The sequence below is a fragment of the Parasteatoda tepidariorum genome, chromosome 2 (genome assembly GCF_982258835.1).
Source record: "Parasteatoda tepidariorum strain Cologne lab strain chromosome 2, Ptep-v5.0, whole genome shotgun sequence".
In the NCBI taxonomy this organism is placed as follows: Eukaryota; Metazoa; Arthropoda; class Arachnida; order Araneae; family Theridiidae; genus Parasteatoda; species Parasteatoda tepidariorum.
Genome location: NC_141756.1, coordinates 9,582,502 through 9,588,993, shown reverse-complemented (window position 1 = coordinate 9,588,993; position 6,492 = coordinate 9,582,502). Strand labels below are relative to the sequence as shown.

At 27.2% G+C, this 6,492-nt stretch overlaps 1 long non-coding RNA gene across 1 annotated transcript; it reads right to left on the bottom strand.

Moving 5' to 3' along the window:
- Nucleotides 1-3,653: 3,653 nt before the first annotated feature.
- LOC139424939 (uncharacterized) lies at nt 3,654-6,492 on the bottom strand. Its single transcript, XR_015431268.1, has 2 exons — nt 5,003-6,492; nt 3,654-3,940 (listed from the first exon to the last, which is right to left on the bottom strand). It is a non-coding gene; the product is annotated as an uncharacterized LOC139424939 (long non-coding RNA).

The window sequence follows — 6,492 nt, the reverse complement described above, 5'->3', positions numbered from 1 at the left end:
TCAATTATTTTATTTGTCACTCTAAATTACACGAATTAAATATTTATTATGAAAACCATTTCAACATGCAAAAGTTTATAAAAAATAAAATGAAATATAATGTAAACACATAGTATTCATATGTAATTCTTTTTTGAAGAAATTGAGCTATTTCAAAGCTCAAATAAAAGATATGTTTTCTCTTTCTTCAAATCATTCATAAAAAATTTACATACATATTTTATTGCAACAAGACCTCAGCTTGTCGAGAATTCAAATAAGCTACTAGGTATGTTTGTAAATTGGATCTGTTGGTGGTCTCTTAACTATCAAACCCAAACGTTTCCTAGTCTATAAAAAGATCAAATGACTGAATTCAATCTTCTGAGACAATTGGGACCACATCTACATTCTTATCATATATAAACACCAACTAAGAACAACATAAAAAAAGAATAAAAAATATTTCAAGGCAGATAAAAAATATTTTAAAAAACGAATATCACAGATACATGCATAAAATATAGTTATACATTAACATTTATTAAATAAAATATTAACATTGGCAAATACATAGTGATACAAAAGATAAACAGTTTTAGGATACTAAAAGATTTCCGGATATTAAAAGATCATTATTATAAATGGATAAGATTTTCTAGCATTTTAAGCCAAAATGTTTCTTATTAGGTACTAATAAACTTCTTAATAAGAAACTTTATGTGTAATAAAAAATGCAAAATTGTGATTTTTATAATCAAGAGTAAGAGCTGAAAAAAGATTATGTAATTTAATTAATATGTATATATATATATAAATATATATATATATATATATATATATATATATAGGATGCCAAATAGTTGAGCGGTAGCGCTTCTTCACACTCTCGAGCCACATGTCCTTGGTTTGATCCTCGGGCCGTGCAAGGTTGACTCAGCCTTTCATCCCGGTCAATAAAATGAGTACCAAGCATGCTTGGGAACTAAAAACTGGGGGTTCAGCGTTCGGCTGACCACCCAACCGGAACATCAGCACCAGGTCAAGAAGCTTGAGATGGGTGCAGTAGGCCTTGGCTCTCTATAGGCTGTAACGCCACTGAGTTTAGTATATATATATACACATATATAAATATGTTCATCGCGTTTTATTTAGAAAAAAAGTTTAAGCACTTGTGACAAATTACAAGATTCACATAAGTATTAAACATAATATGGATAAACAGAAATTTTTACAATCAATTTCTTAATGGCAGTTTTGTACAGAAAATAACATTTACACTAATAAAAGAAAATTTCATTTTGTATAATTATATAAGTACTTTATAAATAAATCCACAAACCAAATAAGTTTAATAACAATCTTATTAAGCTTTTTCAGCAAAACACAGCATTTTTTAACACCCAACATTATTTTATGCAATATTCCAAATGCAAAGCTTGCTTTCATATTTAAGAATTATAAATTTCTATGTCTAAATTTTTTTGTTAACAGCAGTTATTGTTAAACAAAGAAAATTAAAAAAGTGTTTGATTGCATATTGTTATCGAATGACACATACAATTTATTATAACAGTTTTTTTTTCAAATGAATGATCTTGTGCATTTCCATATTTTGCTTTGAGGAAAAGTTTTTGTAGCACATGTCACACTGAAAGGGTTTTTCGCCAGTGTGAGTTCTCAAGTGCCTGGTTAAATGTGTCGAATAAACGGTTGAGTAGTAACAAAATGGGCACTGGTGCCTTTTGCCTTTCTTGAAAGATCCTGCAAAAACAAAATACTGTAACAAAAGAGTGTTAAATAAATTATTGGATTATTTTTAATTTAATAAATATTTATTTAATTTTTTTTTTCTATTTGAAATTTTTATTAGCTTTCATTCAAATATCACCTAAAAACATTGAAAAAGTTTTATTAACTAAATGCAGTGAAAACAACAGAATTGCTTCTTCTGAAGATTATAAACAGTGCTAGTTAAATTTTAAAATGAAATGTACAATATTATAATCACAACTAATATATTATATGACAGAAATTCAACATATAAACTAAATATTATTCAAAGGTCTCTTTCTCCTAAAAATCTAATAAATCCCTCAGAAATTGTGTTGGATATATATAATAGCAGTTCTTCTCCTTCCTTCTCCTAAAACCTTTGTTCAGCCCATGTTTTTTAACGTAGAATTAGGACTGGAGGAGGGAATTTTTTTTTTTTAAGATCTACTTACGCCAATAATTTACAGTGTTATAATGGTGAAAAAGTAGGTCCATAATTAGTTTAGGTTTTTAATTATTTTATTAAAGCAATAAATACAAAGTTAAGCAAACACTTTTATCAAAGTAATTGAAAAAAAAATGAAAAAATTACAGAAGTTGTTCAAAATATTGATAGGGGGCGTCCTAATAATGTAGCATAAGATTTACAATAGACTGTTTTAAAAAATTTACAACAGAAAAACAGTCAAGGTTAGAAAAACTATCAACTCTGAATAGATTTTTTAGCATGACTTTCAAGTAAAAATTATTTCAACTTTGAGGATTTTTCTGTGATAATCTTATAAGTACAAAGCATGTGACATATAGGATAAAACAACCTTTTGACATTAATTACAAATTTTCAAATAAAAATAGATGTATGTATTATTGGTAAGATCAGACAGGCAGAAATAAATCAGTTATAAGTCATCACACCTTACCAAGTTAAAATATGAATAATATTATTTTTTAAAAAAATTCTAAATTTTAACAGTATTAACATTTATCATCAACAAAAACGTTTAAAGAAATTGATAGAAAATTGCCACTGTGATCCGATGTCATCATAAATATGGAATTTTTTATTGTCATATTTTTTTCCTAATAATTTAATGTCTTTAAATGTAGTTCCCCACATTCTGTTATTTTGACATTGTAATATTGCATTAACTAACTGAGTATTTATGGAAATATCTTCTTTATACATAACTTTATCATTGAATAACAAGGAGGAAAACTGATTTTTAGCTTGAAAAACGAAAGGTGAGCAGACATATTTAGGCATCGCAAACCCTGTATCCTTTAAACCATAAAAATTAAATTACATTAGTGAAGGACTAAAGTTTTAGTCTTATTTTACACAAAGCATATTGAGTACACAAAAAGTGTTTAGGAAGGAGAAAAAAATAATTTTACTTTTAAATTCAACTCTAATATAAAAAGGTGTGGCACCAACTCTTATTAAGAGGCTGTTGGTTGAATTAATCATGACATCATCTGGTGAAATAAATATATGTCGAACAAAAGTAATTTATGAATAATTTTAAGGAAAGTTGCATACCAGAACTTTTCATTTCAATTAAAATATATGTTCCTTTTCAATTGTTACACACATGACTGAAATGATAATCGCTAAATACCATTTAGGCTTAACACCTCAGGTTACATAAAGAAATACATTGAAAAATTTCAAACAAAGGTGTAAAAACATTTATAGCAGCAGTAACTTGTGATGTCTATCAAAGAGAGAATGTTATTAAGCAGAAGAAACCTTACAGACACAAAGCTTTTGCTCTGCTTATTGCTTCTTCTTTTGGTTTCATGACTTGTCCTTCAATCTTCTTTGTATGGTAGATGGCCAGTATTAATGCTTACAAATTTATGCCATTTAAAAATATAGTAAAAATTTCAAACAAAAATAGAGAATACTTTCAAATTTTATTAAATTTTCATAATATGAAGAAGTTGAACTGAAGAGATCAGGTATCACAACTATCAAAAACTGAAACATCACAAAGCATGATTCTTAAAATGAGTTAACATATGACTTTTCAGAATAGAATTCTGATTAAAACATCTATTGCAAATCATACACTGAAATGGTTTTTCTCCAGTGTGAGTTCTTAAGTGCCTGGTAATATCTGTTGTACAATCACTTGAATAACTGCAAAACGAACAGCGATGTCTTTTGCCTTTATTAAAAATCCTGTAAAATTAAATTAATAAAAAAAGCTTATAAATGTATCGTAACAAATAGTACTAATTATTAGTTATTATTTTTAATTAGATAACTACAATAATTAACGTGTGAATAAATGTTTTGTTTCAATGCGTATAATAACTAAAAAAGTTTTTTATTATTATGATTGATACATTATAGCAAAACAAAGTAAGTAAGTTTCTGAAGTCTGCAAACATTTTTAAAAGCAAATGCACAATTCTAAACAAAAATTGAAGTATTTATTTCAGATTAATCTATGAACTAAGGTGCAACTAGGGCAACTTTTTAAGTACAAAGTATATTGAATACATCCATTAGATAGCACCCAAAAAAAAGTAAAAATACTAAATTTTAAAAAGTAACAAAATGCAAGTAAAATTACGAGTTTTATAGATTTATTTTAAGTAACGAAAGTAAAAGAATTGGCATGTATGACCAGAATGTACCTGGAACTAAGTTCAATAACTATTAATATATCAAATAAAGTAAAATAATGCTATATTCTTAAAACTATTTATAAAGAAAAGTTAAATTAAAAACATAAACTTTAACTAACATACTAAGAAAAAGTAAAAATTTTAGATCATAAAATAATTTTTTTAACAAATATTTAAAGAAATTGGCAGTTTGGTTAAAATGTTTAGATTTATGGATTAAATTAAAAGCATGAACTTTAACTAATGTACTAAGAAAAATTAAAAATGTTGGATCATAAAATAACTTTTTTCTTATTAGTTATTTAAAAATGAAAAAAAATTTAAAGAAATTGACAGTCTGGTTCAAATTTTTAGATTTATGGATGGCCTGAGAAAAGAAGCATTTACTTTGAGTAAGAAAACAATATTTCAGAACAGCATTATGATTAAAACTGTACTTGCAAAAATGTTTTAAAAAGCAGGGTAACAATTTGTGGCCATTAATGTTTTTCTGAAATAAAAATAACATCGTGCACACATCACAAAGGAAAATGAATTGTCTTATGCTGTTCTAAAAGATACTTCCGTTTAAAAGATCTGGGACAGTTTGAACATTGAAATATTTTTTCACCCTTATGAGTTTTTAAGTGTCTGGTTAAATCTGTTGAGGCATGGCTTGAGAAGCTGCAATACGAACACTGAGACTTTTGAAGGATGTCTTTCAGGAAGAATCCTACAAAAATAAAGAAATTGTTAATAAAAAGAAAATGGACATTATAAATTATTGTAATTTTAATTCATGATTTTAAACATTGTGAACAAATTTTTTCTGCACTTGGTATTAAGTTTACTGTAGTAAAAACATAGAATACTTTGCAATATTTAATTTTTGTTTATACAAAATGGTTTAGCATATTGAATCAAGACATCAATTTGCCATACACTTTTGATTTCTTACAATACAATAACCTGTTCTGGGTCTAAGCAAATTTGTTTTGCATTTTATTCATTAAGCAATCAAAATGGGGCTACAGGTGGCATAGAGCAGAACTCTCTGCCTATGCCAATACTTTGCTTTCACCATTAGTGGATGGAGAGTCATAGGAGAAGGTAGTACGTTAGTTTCTGTCTTTATTCTCAAATAGATTAAAAACTTTTAATTTAGGAAACTATATGGAATTGAAAACTATATTGAACATAGGTTCAAAAGAAAGCATCGTGAAAAATTGAAAAAATATTTAGTTACAATCAAATATGAAATATATTTAGAAAGGGAAAAATATTGTAGTACATTCCTGTGCAACTGAAAAGAGGAGGAGAGGGAAGGGTCAAACCATGGAACCGGTCTTCTCCCCCAGATGGTATATTCGAACATTGCGATAGCGAATACAGTTATGAGGAAAGCTTGATTTACTGCCAATGCAAGGAAAATGAAACATTGAATTGGTTAATAAAATTTCATTGCAATAATGAATTCATTACAGCAAAACAATGAAACTGACATCTTTGGAGATAAAATGCCAAGATTAGATTTTTTTAATGTCAAAAGTTTTAAGAGCAATTTTAAGTCTAAATTAATAAACAAAATTAAAAAATGCAAAGTTTTACTAAAAAGAAGAATTTTGATTTTAAAGTGACAGACTCAAGTCCTAAAAAATCTTATAGACTTTTTTCCAGCTGCAGAATTTACAGAGCGAATCTTCAAAAGTTTAGACGCATCTGCGCCTTCAACACAGTCAGGCAGAGATTATTATTGTAAAAAGTCAGCTCAATTTAACATGCGTGTAGCAAACTTGCAAATATAAGGTCCTTAAAAATTATACATAAAAACATTACGTTGCTTAAATTTAAGTTGAATGTTATACTATGATACTGCAAAAATGGAATAAATGATAATTACTTAAGCTTGTATTCATGTAACAGAAAAAACATGATTTTCTTATTTGCTGTGTTCTCTGAATTCAGCTTTGTAATTTTTATTCGAAACAAGTTTGGAGATGCTTTAAAACGGAGTGTAACAATATTTCCCCATTTATTTGTTTGCTTTTTAAAAATAAAACCTAGACAAAAAGTCTGCAAGTGCAGTAATAATGTGCAGGACACTTTCTAAAAGAAATTGCT